This window comes from Manis pentadactyla, chromosome 5 (genome assembly GCF_030020395.1).
Source record: "Manis pentadactyla isolate mManPen7 chromosome 5, mManPen7.hap1, whole genome shotgun sequence".
Taxonomy (NCBI): Eukaryota; Metazoa; Chordata; class Mammalia; order Pholidota; family Manidae; genus Manis; species Manis pentadactyla.
The window spans coordinates 159,059,473-159,074,618 of NC_080023.1; the positions used below are offsets into that span (position 1 = coordinate 159,059,473).

Below are 15,146 nucleotides of genomic sequence, written 5' to 3' on the forward strand. Positions count from 1 at the left end.
CTCCAGGTTTGTGGGCTGATTCTGCTAAGAAATCCATCATCAGGGGTTCCATCAGGCTTTCTAGCAAACTGGCACATTTCCTGCAAGGATCAAGCCTCCTTGACCATAAGCCTGGTTCACCTTGGTTGTAAGCTCTTCGCAGATTTCCTCAGGCCCTAAAGACCTGGGACAGTCCCTGCTTCACACACTGCAGTGGAGCGAGACAGGCATAATGACCTGCCTGGTGGGGCACGGCTGGTGCTGCCAGGCACTTAAGCACTGGTCCATGTTCTACTGCAGCCCCTTCACAGCGAAGCTTCACAGCTTTCTCAAGTGGACCCTGATTCCTTCTTGTGGCATCTTTTCAGGCCGTTACAACCAGCTGACTCAAGGTGGCAAACAGAAGTCAGAGGATAGTCCTTGGGGCAAGGCAGAAAAAGGATTGTGGACTTCTGGATGCCTCTGCCCGGAACTGGCTGGCAGAGTGACCACTGTAGCCATGAAAATTGCCCAACCCTGCTGAGACCATCAAGGTGTCAAACTCATCAAGGCAGGCTTGACAGCTAAAACTGTCTCAGCTTAGCCAAGGTAGTTTCAATTTCAAATGCAGAAATTATACAGTAACTCCAGCCTTTCATCACAGCTTCTGGGACGTTATTTCCTCATACAGACTCCTCCATGTATAAAACGGAGATTAAAAAGTTCACGCATATACATCCTTAGCACATCGTCATGCTGTCGCAGTTACTGGTTTTAGCCCAATTAGCTCTAAAAAGCTGACCTTGAGGATACCACCAAGGATCACAAATGGCAGCTGCTCCACGTTCCCCCTGCTCCCACCTTTTATTCAGTTACCTGTCCTCTCAAGCTGACACCATGTGCTTTACATTCCAGGTAAGTTGACAACTTATCCTAGTTTGCCCGGGTCTTTACTGTTTTTAGCAATCAGAGGCCCATGTCCTAGGAAACCCTTCAACTCCAGGCAAACTAGGTCAGGTCACACATTTACTCTTAAGCCAGGCCCAGAACTCCAGTCCAGCCCTGCTTCTTCAATGACATCAGCACCTGTCTCACCATCACCTTCAACCCTCCCAAAGCTCTGCCCTGACTGTTCCTCAACACCCTCAACTCCCATGGGTTCTAAATCTGAGTCAACAGCAGGCACTCAGTGCCTATCCACCTGTCCTAACCGAACACCTTGAACAGCAGCCTGTGTGCCAAGCCTCAGGAGAGGCTCAAGGAGTGAACAAAGGTCCAGCTTGTGACCCACCTTCTCCATGCCCAGCCTTGCTGGCACATAGCTTATTACCGATGTAAAAGGCAGGCAGTACAAGTCTCAAAGGTTTATTGAATGGGTGGGTGGGTGGGAGGGAGGGAAAGTGATGAGCAGCCTCCAATTCAAGAGAAAAATCACTCTTGGTTATTAAATCATTCCAGACATGGCAGAAGACATGGGGCTGGCCTTCTCTGTCCATGGCCCAGAGGTGTGGAGACTCAGAGCCAGCTGAAGTGGCCCCGAGGTCCCCAGGCCCTGCGCCTTCCCTCTGCTGTCCTGTGCAGGGTGAGCAGTGGCTCCATGACGCTCCGAGCAGATGGTGGGAGGAGCCTTGGTGACGCATCACTCTTCACTCTCTGCCCCCAGGGTCCATGAACAGCCCCAAGAGAATCTAAAAGAAAGGACAGATAAGACCAATGGTTTGGAATCCCTAACAAACCAGCTCACTCTCTGGCTGTGGGTCCCCAGCTCCTGGCATTAACTCACCTGGGGGGAATTATCAGCAAACCCATATCCCAAGTCACCCTGAGGGTCACTGACCCATGGCCTTGGGACTCCCTTCAACAGTCTCTGGCTCTCAGGCTGACCTAGGAGGGAGAGGAAGCACACAAGCATTTAGTCTCCTGCATCATCTTTATCCCAAAGGACATCACTAAGAGGGTCCCAATCAACCAGGTTATGAATGCCAAACTAGATAACCACTACAACAGAAAGGGTAATAAAGGAAACACATCTTTAAAAAGTCCAGGTTTTAAAGTAAATTATTTTCTTTTAAGCGGTTCATGTTCACGGCAATTAACCAGATAAGAGCATTCCACAGGAAATCAGCAGAGTGATCACAGTCAGGGGCTCTGGCCCTGAGGTCCTGCTGTACCTTGATCACAGAGATGGACCACCATCCTCAGGGGCTCTCCCACCATATTGTCATTTCTTGTCCGACCCACTGAATATGACCCAGCCAAGAAAGACAAGTCAAAGATTAACTTCCAGCAAGACTTGTTAGGGGCCCAGTTCTTTGAAGCCCAAGACTGGCAGGTCCATTTGAAGGATAAAAATGAGAAAACATCACCAATGCCTGAGGACATTACACAAGTGCACCCCAACTCAGTTCAGAGGACTCTGTACCCAGAGGTGTGAGCTACCACATTCACATGGTTCACGTTCCCTACACATAAACTGTGTTTTCAAAATGGTCGCCACTGTTCATTAAATCCTCCCACCTGAGGAGCCCCTGGACCAGGAGCCAGGCTGTGAAACAGGACGAGCTTCTAACGCAAGAAGGGCTCAGGGCAGTTTATCAGATGGCCCTGAGTGCCAGGTGGCTCACAAACTAGTCTCACCGCCTTCTCATCCCCATGAGGTGGGAGCACGAACATCTGGGACACAGGGGCCCATCCTCAAACACGAGACACCTGAATCCAGACAGAAGAGGACTTGGGAACTAGACAGCAGCCCTCAGACTCAAAGTGGGGGATCACTGGGATGGGTACCTTGGCCTCACCTCACCTGTTCCCTGGGGGCCAAGACAAGCCTCTCAGGGGCACCGTGCTGCAGCTTCTGAGTCTACAACGTGAAGGCGCCATCACAGGATCTCTGCTGCCCATGGAACAAATCTACAGCACACAGAATGCAGGCAGGTCAGCCCACCTGCTGCTGGCTGGGCACAGACAGCGACACAATATTCTAACTTGAACCAGAAGGCAAGCCAGCATGGCTTCAGTCAACAAACACAGATTTCAAGATGCATAGACCTCAGAATTTCTTCTCTAGGAAACCTCTGGGGCCACCCCTTCCAAGAGAAGCCCCAAAGCACAGATTAGAAGTCGTGAAAGGAAGGCTACAAACTGGTTGATCGGTCGCGTACTCTTCTTACGGTGACTGACAAGAACACTCCCCAGGCTCATGGCACATCACAAATGGAGACCTTACTGATTCAGATTTGTCAGAACCCCTCTTTATCCCTTCATCTCGACTTCAACTTTATCTTCCTCTCTCCATCTGTTCAACATTACCGATGGCTCTGGAGAAGTAACACTGTGTGCTCCAGAAAGAGCAGAGGAAGCACACCAATGAGCACCTGGGTTACACTGCCCTGGACAGTGGACCCCCCTGGACCTGCCCCCACTCCTATGAGCCCACGAAGCAGAATCCACGCTCCACAATTCCCCCGTGTGCCCTTCAGCACTACCTGATCATATTCCAGTGTGAGGTCCAAACATACATGCAGACAGGATTCTGACAATATCCTTAACTTGAAAAGACTAGGTGAACCCCCACAATCAGAGGCTGGCCCAGTCACAGTAGCCCTGGGGCCAAGAAGGACCCCAGCTCTGAGGGGAACAGCAGGAGAAGAAAACTCGTGTGTGAAAGCTCCAGGGTTTGGAAGGGACAGCTGGACCCTTCAAACACGGGGAAAACTGCTTTCAGCGACTCCTCTCCCTGCACTATCGATGACCAGGGCACAGGCAGCCCACGGTCACTTTCGGATGCAGGGGCAGAAAAGATGGGAGGCTGGTGCCAGGGACCCAGGAAGTGGCCTGAGTTGGGGAGAGCAGCCCAGCCAAGCACAGAGCCCCAGCACTTCTGTTGGTCCCCGCCATGGGGAGTCAAGACACACCCAACATTTAAAAAATTGGAAATGCTTTTGATTTGGAAAAGGTCAGGACCATGTGGTCATACCAACATGAAAAAAAATTTTTAAACCTTCACATTAGCCCAGCCTTGCTTTTCAGATGAAGTGGAGGCTGAGAACAAGTCAGACAGTTAGACAGGCTCAGAGATGGGACCAGAGTCTCTAGTGCCTAAATTCACACAATTTCCAACCTAGTACACACTGCTGACACTCCAGTACTCGGAAGGGAGACGTCCCAGGGAGCCCTCTACCCACGCAGGTTTCTAGAGACGCCTCTCCTGTAGGCATATAAGGGACTGCCCCACAGCAGGGACACAAATGGGAACTCATGGGAGCCCCCTTTACCCCGCTCCCCCTTACATTATCATCCAAGCCCCAGGGAACATGCACATGACTTTACAGACACACAAAAATACAAAATTTCAAAGAATGGTCCAAAACCTTACCTCAGGGGACCCTGGTCTACTGCCTGCCTAATTGATGAGAAGACACTTCCCATGGAGCCTCTGCAGCTGCAGACCCACCTGTAAGAGACAAGCCGTGAATGGCGGCTCACAGCAGGCCCTGCTGGGCACTGAGCACCTGGCACGGGGGCTGGCAGATTTCAGATCCCACAACGCAGGCTGTTATTATAGTTAATGCCTGAAAGGCTGCACTAGTGTCTCAGGAGTAAGAGCAATTTAACTCAAGGAAGGGGTCTGCAGATGGTCTGTGACAGGAGTAACACCTGTTCTATGTGCCAACTATGGTCCATCTGCTGCTAATCAATCTGTTAATAGGATGCTGCAGCCCAGCAGTGATCAGCAAAGACCACAAAGGGTAACAGGTGGTGGGACAGCCCCACATCTTTATCATCTAGCATCTAAGGGCTGCTTACAGATATAACCTCAACTGTACTGTGCTTTGCCCAGCTAGCTTACTACTCTAGTCCCTGCCCTTCAATCTAACCACCCCTGGCGGACCACGGGACCTGCCACAGCCAGGACTAAAGGCAGACTGCACTAAGCCTACTTTTCAACGAAGAAATACCGCCGCCAGTGGGAGAAGAAAAAGAGAATGCCTCAGCCCCGGGCAGGCTGGCGTGCCCAAGGGCATCGCTCCTCCCACACAGCACAGTGGGATGAGCCCTGTCACATTAAAAGATTGTCATGAGTCATCTCCATCTCATTTTGCCTTTGTTGTCCAGGTGCCACATCAGGCACCAGGCACAATGTGAAACAAGGCGGAGGCACTGCTCTCAGCACAACACAGGAGGCAAGACAAGACAATCGCTAATTACCCAGTGTGGTAAGTGCTGAGATGGGGCTGAGGGTGCAACAGGGAAAGGGTGCGATGGGGAGGCGGAGGAGGAGGGGAACCCCTATGGTGGCTCCACCACCAGCCCATAAACAGAACCTCCGAGGCCGGGCTCTGCACAGCAAAGGGACACACGGCACCAGGTGCCAGGAACGAAACTGTTGGGAAGACGTGTAGGAAAGCTCTAGAGTTTGCAAAGGACAGGATGGGCCCTCCAAACACGGGGAAACGCTTTCAGCGACTCCTCTCCCTGCACTATCAGTGACCAGGGCACAGGCAGCCACGGTCACTTTCGGATGCAGGAGCAGAGAAGGGCAGAAGGTGAGCTGAGAAGGGAAGCCCATGCCTGGGAAATGGCCTGAACCACAGGAACAGACAGACCTGCAAGAAAGTCAATGATGACTTACAGCCTAAGATTACAGAAGCTACTCCTGATTCTCAGAAGACTAACATAAGGAGAAACCCTTGGATTTATAATACTGAACGTTTGACAGGATTCTTACTCAGGCTACAAGGGAGGCTCAGCTGGTTGCTGGATAAGAACCTAGGTTTGACTCTAAAACGCAGCCCTCTGTCCATCCAACCTGCCGATCTCCTCTCAGTGTAACAGCCGCCTTCATCAGGGGCTCTCGGGAGCAGAAAAGGGCTCAGGCCTGTGCCCACCGGCTCGGGGGAAACAAAGGTGGAGCACCAGGGAGCACCCTTCACCACACTCCCTCAGACACCCAGACACCTCTGACCTCCCAGTCTGCACTGAACTGAACCAAACCAGGCAGAACACCACTCACCCAGGCCTCACAATCCAGGCTCTCCCTGAGGATGCCGCTCACGCCCACGAACAGCCAACACACAACACTCCTGCAGGGGACAAAAAGTCAGCACGTGATCGGCCCACTTGGACCTGCTTACAACATGTTCCAGAAACAACTATGCTCAGCAGGAAATCACCAGGGGAAGCCAGGCCTTAGGAGGTGAATGCACTGACAGCCTGTCTCCCACGTCCTCAGGCCCCCTCGTGCTCGGTCACTGCCACAGTCACTAGGGCTGTCCCCTTTCAAAGGACAAGCATGGAGTCTTCTGAACATGAGGAAAACCTTGCAGCTTCTTGCCTGTATTACCAATTCCACGACACAGGCAGCCTGTCATAATCCCAACACAGCGGCAGAAAGGGACACAAGCTGCTGAAATCGCAGGCCACTGTCAGAAGACCTCGGCTGTGGCTCCACAGGAGCCCACACATTCACTGAGGCGTGTGTAGACAGCACTCAGCAAGACACGAGGGGCCACAAGGCATCTGAAGGGTGGTGGAAGAGGGCACGTGTGGGAAGGCTCCAGAGTTTGGAAGGGACGGGGTGGACCCTCCAAACACGGGGAACTGCTTTCCACAATTCCTCTCCCTGCACTATCAATGACCAGGGCACCTGCAGCCCACAGTCACTTTCGAATGCAGGAGCAGAAAAGGACAGGTGAGCCAGGAAGAGAAGCCCATGTGGGCAGCCTGCTGTCCACCCAGGCAGGGCAAAGCTGCCCAGCCAGGCCCAGAACCCCAGCACCATCACCACTTCATGTATACATTCATCTCCCTCATAAACAGGGTCCACAGGGAAACCATCTGCTGGTAAAAATGTGCAAATTGTTTCCTCATCCTACAAGGACAGACTGCGTACTGAGTATGAGGCAGACACTGTGGGTTCAGAAACAGAAAAACACAGAGCCTCTGCCCTCCCAGAGCTGTTGCAGTAAAGCTCAGGACAATGAAGGCACACCCGAGGTTTCCCAGCTGATGAGGGGCTGAGTCGGAACCTCTCTGGCCCCCAAATCCAGCCCCATCCACTACACGAGGCCTCCTCCTGCACAAGGGCTTTGCAAGGTGGTTCTCAGAACCCCCCCAAGCTCCCCGACCACCCCTCGGGTGGAAGGCAGGCCACAAGCCCCGTGCTCAAGGGGCTCACCAACAGTGCCACTTACCCAGGGAACAGCCTCACCCCAGGTCGCCGCGGGGGCGCATCAGGGCCCGGCAGGACACAAGGGGTGCCGGCTGATGCGGAGTCCGCGAAGCCGTCCAGGGAACTTTCCATCTGTCTCCAACAGGGCGCGCAGCCCGCAAGGCATAGGTAGGGAAAAGCGTGCGGAGGGGCTTCAGTGCAAAGCAGGGAGGCAGGAATCCAGACTCTGGCCCTTTGGGGTCCTGGAAAAGCCCTCAATTTAAAACTCACACAACCAACTGGTCAGTGAAATGGAGATGTTAACACTTTCCTTTAAAGGTGAGGGATGCGAAATGGGCTAAAGGTCAGAAGGGCACTGTGGGCCTCCGACGAGTGGCTTTGGGGGATTAAACGCCTGTGTCCCAGGTCGGGGAGGAAGAGGGGGTAAGGTAGGGAGTTAAAAGTTCCGATGCTCAGGCGCCCCTCGGGCCTGGGGTTACACCGGGCTCCGCACGACTCGCTGCGGGACACGGTTCCCGCCACCAAGCGGGGCGCAAGCTCCCATGTGGCTGGAGGCCCGCACCGGCCAGCTCCGCAGCAGTGGGCCGACGGCGCGGCCGGCCCCAGACCCCTCTCCGGCGGACACGAACCCCTAGAGGTCCACACCAGCGGAGAGACGGGCGCGAAACCGCGGGCAGGGCCTGGCCTCGGGGCTGACCTCCGGGCTGCTCTCCCTGAGCCCTAGGGGACTCGGTTTCCCCTTGTTGGAGAGGAGGCCGCAGATCACACGCCCAGCGCTCCTCTCAATGTAGCCACCTGGGGCGCCGCGACCGACGGCGCAGAACAGCGGAGGAGAAAGAGACGACAGCGCAGGGCGAGGCGGATGTCTGCGGATTTGGAAGACCGCACGGACCTGAGCAGCACCCACACCCCATGAGCTGCAAACGGCACTTCCCGCCAGAGCTGGCGGAAACGTACCTACGGCGCGGCCTGCGGCCTAGAGCGCCGTCTCTCCGGGACGTATCCCGCGCAAGCTGTCCCTTCGCGCCCCCTGGTGGAGTGGAGCTCACATTCGGACTCGGGAATGCTTGGGGTAATTTCCAAAAGGATTCTGGAATTTTGAAATAAACTTCCCTCGCTTGTTTTGCTTTATTCTTTGTTCTGTTTATTTTCACTGATTTGCCAACAACCTGTAGGAATGCTTACTCTTCCACGTGAGAAGCTGTTACTAGCAAAAGCTCACGTTGACTGTGTTCAGTTTGGACAATAGGGATCTGGTCTGTTTGATGGTGGTATTCATAGTACCTAATTGAGTGGCTGGAACAGTTGAACTTACGAATGAATTCTGGCCATGTATTTATTTGAACATAGCCAGAGTAAAATACTGTTTCGATGACCTGAAACTGGAACATGAAGGTGGTAAAGAGATGAGCCTGGAGAGGTGGGCAGGAGCTTCACTAAACTTTGCTAAAACTTAAAGTAAATGAGTCCTTGAAGCATAAGAGACAGATTAGCACAGTGGCAGAGAGGACAGAGCCCATACTCCCGACAGCATACTGTAGACAGACTGGAGAGGGGTCTCACAGCCCCCTAATCTCGCAAGCACTAACACTGCCTGCATCCTGGGCAAAGGGGTACCTCTAGGACCTGAAGCAACCCTGCCACTGACTCGGCCCACATTTTCAAGTGTAAACAGCCCACCCTTGTACCTGAGGAGGGTCTCCCCGTCAGATTCCTGGGGCTCACTAGGTCAGCACAGGTGGAAATCCAGGCCTGACTGCTGAACCAAGAGGGAAATGGGGATCTCTAAGGGTGAGAGCACTCCCTGCTCTGTACCTAGGGGGAGCCCCCATGGGAGCCTGAGACTGTGACAATGTTGGGGATCTCTGTCATGGGAGGGTCCATGGGATGCGGTAGCTTTGAGAATGCTGGACAAGGACGTCAGGGGCCACACAGCCCTAGTGTCCTCTCCTGCCTCCTGCTCTTGCTCTTACTGTCCATGTGACCTTGGCTAAGTGGCCTAACTTCTCTGCCCAGTCTTAGTTTTCCTTTTCTGCAAAATGGGTGGAGTCATAACACCCTGCTCCTAGCCTTGCTGTGAGAATTAAGTGAAATGATTGATATCAACAGCATAGCACAGAGCAAATTGCCAAGGCCTGATAGTTGCTATACTTCAGTAGTTCCAAGAAAGCTGAGCACTTCTGTGACTCTGAGGACACTGTGAAATTGTGAGATAGAGTGCACTGGATTTGGAAAGTCTAAGGCTGGGCTGTCCAGTAAAAATCTCATGCCAGCCACATATATAATTTAAGATTTTTTAGGAGCCACATTAAGAAGATACCAAAAAAGGTGAAATTATTATTATTTTTTTGAGCAGTGAAAAAGCTTTATTTAAAAGAACACTTAAAGGAAAGAAAGTGCAAGCAACCTCAGAGAGAAGGCATGCTGAAAGTCTGGGGGTTCCATCTTTTAAGGATTTTCAGGAATGTGACAAAGGGCCAGGGGTGATAGACTTGTAAAGTGGTCTCAAAATGCTTATCTCCAGTGAAAGACATTTTGTCTCCTCTCTTCTATTATCAGTCCTGAACTAATTCTGCAAAATAAACTTAACAGAAGAAATTGGTTGATCCTGTTCCTCCCCAGGATAGTGGCTTTCCTCTGGGAACGTATTAGTTAAGACTGCTTGCCTTGCTTTTAAGGTGCATTGAGTTACTGTCTGTTTACCAAAGAATGCAAGAGAAATCTTGCTTTTTCTTTAGAGTGGAATCTTCAGCCTTAAGATGGAATTTCTCCTGTTCTTACTATACTGTTCATATCTCAGCTTTTTGGAAAACTAATCATGATGTCTGTCTCCTGTCTCTGCCCTGTCTCAGAACTGTCACTTCATAATGCACTGGAGGTTGAGCTGGGGTCTCCTGCATGTTTAGAGAAGGTTCAGCCTCTATAGTGGCTTCTGGAGTTATGGTAAGCTCCAGGTCCAAAGGTAGAACTGTGACCTCAGCCAAGGTTGGAAGCTGAACCTGAACCTGAACCTGATCTGGATGTGGAAGTGTCACCTCAGGATAATTTGGAGGAGCTGCAGACAGCTGTAGGACTGTAGAATGGTCAACCTCCACAGCAGTTTCTGGATAAGCCCCAGGTTCAAAGGTTGGACTGTGATATTGAATGTTGGAGGATACCGAGCACAATCCTGATACAGAGTTGGAGGTTCTGGAGTTATGGTGAGCTCCAGGTCAGCAGGTTTAACAATGACATTGAACAAGTCTGAATGCTGAGCTTGATTCTGTCCTAGAGATGGAACTGTCACCTCATCGAGGACTGGAGGTTGTGCTACAACTTCAAGTGGGTCTAGAGGCCAAGCTGGAGACTCCTATTGGGTTGGAGAAGATTCTGCCCTGTTCGGTAGAGGGCTCTGGAGGCTGAGGTGGGGCTCCCTGCTGGATTGAACATACAGGGGACTCTGAAAGCTGAGAGTGGAGCTCGTGCTGTGTGGAAGGTGTCACCTCCTTTCGGGGCTCGGGAGATGTAGCTGACTCCTCTTGGGGGACTGGAGACAGAGCTGGGTCCTCCTGCTGGGTTGGAGGTGTTTTGACCTCTTCAGTGGACTTTGGAGGATAGGCTGAGACCTCCTGCTCAGTTCCACATGATTCAATGTCCTTCAGGGGTTTTAATGGCTCAGCTAGGGGTTGCTGGATTGGAGAAGGTTTCGTATTTTCAGGAGGGATGATGATCTGGAACCTCTTGCTGGACTGACAAAGGTTCCAACTGCTCAGGAGATACTGGAGGCTGTTGTTGGGATGGAGAAGGTTCAGCCTCACTAGTGAACTCTGGAGTTCTGGTAAGTGTCAGAGCCACAGGTTTAATAGTAGGCAACATCAGAAGCTGAGCTTGATCCTGACCTACAGGAGGAACTGTTACCATATGATGCTCTGGAGAGTGAGCTACACCTTCATTGGAGGGCTCTGGAGACTGATCTGGGGCTTCCTGTTGGGTTATAGAAGGTTCAACCTCTTTAGAGGCCTGTGGGTGCTGATCCAGGGCCTCCTGCTGGGGTGGAGCAGGTCCACCCCCCTCAGGGGTCTCTGATTGCTGAGCTGGGGTCTCCTGTTGTGTGGTGTCTCATGAGCAGTAGGTTCCGAAGATGGAGCTGGAGCCTCCTGTTGATCTGACAAAGGTTCAGCCTTCTCAGGGAGTTATAGAGACAGAGCTGGGGGCCTCATGCTGGGTGTAGAAGGTCCTACATTACTAAGGGGCACAGAGGGCTGAGCTGTAGCCTCATGCTGAACTGGAGAAGGGTACACCTCTGCAGTCGATTCTGTCATGGTCATCTGCACATCTGCAGCTTGGATGGGGACCTGGGGAAAGTTTGACTGCTGAGCATGATGGTGACCTGGAGACAAAACTGGAGGCTGGGCTGGGTCTTCCTGCGGTGTTGGAAAACGTTCCATCTCCCAGAAGAAGGCTCTGGAGCCTGAGCTGAATTACTCCTGTAGGATTGCAGATGGTTCTACCTTCTCTGGAAAATTAGCTGGGGTCTCCTGCTGGGTTGAAGATTCTGTTTCATTAAGGGGGCCCTGGAGGCTGAGCTGAGGCCTCCTCCTGGGTTGGAGAAGGTTCAGGTTCCCCATGAGGCTCAAAAGGCTGAGCTGGTTGTTCCTGTTCTCTTGGAGAAGGCTCAGTCTCTGCAAGAGGCTCTGAGGCTTAGCTGAGGTCTCTTGCTGAGCTGGAGAAGGTTCTGCTCCCTTGGGAGGTGGGGCCTCCTGCTGGGCTATTGGAAATTCAACAGCAGGCTCTGGAGTTATCTTAAGTTCTACATCCACAGGTTTGAATGTAACACTGGGTAAGTTTGAATGAGCTTGATACTGATCCAAAGGTCCAGCTCCCATCTCATCACTCACTGGAATTTGAGTTATGTCCCCAAGCAGGGAACTCTGGGGCTTGAGTTGGGGCTTCGTGCTGAACTGGTAAAGCTTCAACTTCTTCAGGGAGCTGTGCAGCCTGAGTGGGAACCTCCTGCTGGATTGGAGGAGGCTCGGCCTCTTCAGGGCTCTCTAGAGGCTGAGCCAGGGCCTCTTGCTGGGCTGGAGAAGGGTCAACCTCATTAGTGACCTCTGGAGTTAGGGTAACTGCCAGATGCACAGGTTTCATGGTGACACTGTGCAAGTTTGACTGTCGAGCTTCATTTTGACTTGGAGATGGGATATTTACCTCATTTTGTGCTAATGGTGGAGCTACAACCTCCTTAGGTGAATGTGGAGGCTGAGCTGGGGCTTCTTCCTGGATGGAAGGTGCCTGTGGGTTTGCAGAATTTTCATCCTCCTTAGGGGGCTCTGGAGGCTGAGATGAAGCCTCCTACTGAAATGGGAGTGGTTCTGTCTCTTCAGGGGCTCTGGAAGCTTATCCTGGGAATCTGCCTGGGGTGAGAAAGATTCAGTCTCCTCAATTTTCTGTCCACGATGAGTGGGGATTTTTTTTCTGGGAAAAAGATTCAACAACTTCAGGAGTCTCGGGAGATTGATGTGGGTCCCCCAAAAATTCTATAGGTAGCTTCTCCTCAGGAGAGAAGATATCCATACTGGGATCTAAATAATCATCCTGCAACTGTTGTTCTAAATATTTTTTTTTGCAAATTGGCCCGGAGTTCCAATAAGAACTTTGGCAAGCCATTGACGCTGAGCTAGATCTTCAGTTTTAAAGGTGAAACAAGAAACCTTGCTGGTTTTGAACTATGACTACCCAGAGGTGGAACAACTTTGGACCTTCCTTGCTAAGTAACTGAGATATTTGTGACTAATTACTTCAACTTTCCTGGCTTGAGAATTATTAACTTTCTTGCCTGAATACTTGGACATTCCAGAAAGTGATATTTGACTTCGGCTCACTTTCTGTCACCATGCTAGCTGACCACATCAGTTCTTCAGTCATAAGACCTTGGGGTTCCCTGGCCAAGGGCTTCAGACATCCCTAGCTATTTTTCTGAGACTTACAGTATAAAAATAGAAGATTACTTGTATGATTTACAAGGTATTTTCTATTTCTAGAATTCTAAGAATTTTTTAAAGTTATAAATGCAATTAATTATTATCAAATGACCATGATATGATAATTAGAAAGTATTAAAGTAGCTTACTATAAGCCAACTACTTTTGCAAAAAGCGCCTATGGTACTGCATTTCAATGTATTAGATTGCCTATATTTGAAATTTTTTATTGTGGTGAAATACACATGAAATTTACCATCTTAACCATTTTTAAATATTCAGTTCAGTGGTTTCAAGTACACTCACATTGTTGTGCAAACAATCTCCACAACACTTTTCATCTTGCAATACAAACTCTGTACCCACTAGATAACTACCCATCCCTCCCTTTCCTAGTCCCTGGCAACCCCCATTCTCCTTTTTGTCTCTGAGTTTGGCTACTCTAGTACTTCATGGAAGTGGAATCAGACAGTACTTATCCTTTTGTGTCTGGCTTATTATACTTAGCATAACGTCCTCAAGGCTCATCCATGTCAGAGGAGCAGGTGCCAGAATTTCCTTCCTTTTTTAAGGCTGAATAATATTCCATTGTACATACATGCCACATTTTGTTTTCTGTCCATCTGTCAATGGATTCTTGGGTTGCTTCCACCTTTTGGCCATTGTGAATGCTGCTGTTATGAACATGGTGGACAAATATCTCTTTAAGATCCTGCTTTCACTTGTTTCAGGTGTATACCCTAAGTGGAACTGCTGGATCATATGGTGATTCTATTTTTAATTTTTTGAACAACCACCAAACTATTTTCCATAGCAGCTCTACCATTTTGCAGTTTTTAAATCTATTTTAAAGTTGAAAAATTGAGGTTCAGAAAAATTAAGTAAGTTGCTAATACAGCTAATATGTGGTAGAGAAAAATTATAGTATGTCTGTTATATTCATTTTCTAGGGCTGTCATAACAAAGTACCACAAATTGGGTGGCTTAAAACCCCAGAAGTTTATTCTCGCACTATTCTGGAGGCTAGAAGTCCAAAATCAATGGTCAAAGGCATTCACAAGGCAGGAACATAATTCCTGCCTTCAAGGGCACTGGTGACTGCTTCCACCTAGAAATTTGCCTCTGTTTTTTTAAAGAAACATTTGCATCTACATTTACTAGTGAATTGGCCTGTAATTTACTTTTGTTTTATTGACCTTGTCTAATTTGGGGATCATGTTTATTATGTGAACTGAGAATTCCCTCTCTCTTTTTTAATCATCTGGAAGACTATAAGACTGAAAAAGTTTTGTAGAGCTTACCGATAAAGACACCCAGGTATGGTGTTTTCTTTGTGGAAAGATTGTGAACCACTGATTCAATTTTTAAAAGTATTATAAGATTATTCGGCTTTTCTATTTTTCCTTAAGGCAACTTTGTTAATTATTTTTCAGGAATGTGTCCATTTTATGTAAGTTTTAAATGTTATTGTTCTCTGACTATACTATGACCCCTTTGTCTTTCCTAAAATTGTTTGGCTATATTGCTCTAAATATGGTTATGCTCATTTCCTGCCATTTTAGTTTCTGTTCTTATCTTGTTGGTTTTACTTTATTTGGATCAATTAAGAATTTTTAAAAGTTATAAAAGTTATTACCCCATCCAGTTTCTAACTTCATCATTTACTGACTCATACATCCACTCCCCTACTCCTCATCTCTCCCCTCAGTATCCTCTTCTTCCTCTTCCTTCCTAGTCCCCCTTTCTGTGGAAGTCCTTCAAAAACCCACCAAGGCACACCACCTTTATTTGTACACTAATAGAGGGACAACTCTATTCATGGCCCCACAGCCAGCCTCCAAGCTCCTTGTAGGATCCACGCTTTCTCTCACTTTGAAATGCAAAATTAAAAAAAAAAGTATGATTGTTCCAGATTGGGTTGACATCCAACACCTTGTCAGATGAGGGCAAGACATCATAATTGACATTCCCCACAAGACAGAGTTTAACAGGAAAAGTGAATGCACAAGAAAATCAGGGAAAAACGAGTAGATAGGTCAAAACCACAGATATCTTAG

General features: G+C 49.6%; 3 non-coding genes across 3 annotated transcripts; all 3 read right to left on the minus strand.

The window, feature by feature from the left end:
* Positions 1–3,615: 3,615 nt before the first annotated feature.
* Positions 3,616–3,749, minus strand: LOC118920972 (small nucleolar RNA SNORA71). Its single transcript, XR_005028131.2, has one exon. It is a non-coding gene; the product is annotated as a small nucleolar RNA SNORA71 (small nucleolar RNA).
* A 1,606-nt stretch (positions 3,750–5,355) lies between these two features.
* On the minus strand, positions 5,356–5,487 carry LOC118920974 (small nucleolar RNA SNORA71). The gene has a single exon (XR_005028133.2). It is a non-coding gene; the product is annotated as a small nucleolar RNA SNORA71 (small nucleolar RNA).
* A 1,015-nt stretch (positions 5,488–6,502) lies between these two features.
* LOC118920971 (small nucleolar RNA SNORA71) lies at positions 6,503–6,635 on the minus strand. The gene has a single exon (XR_005028130.1). It is a non-coding gene; the product is annotated as a small nucleolar RNA SNORA71 (small nucleolar RNA).
* Positions 6,636–15,146: the final 8,511 nt, after the last annotated feature.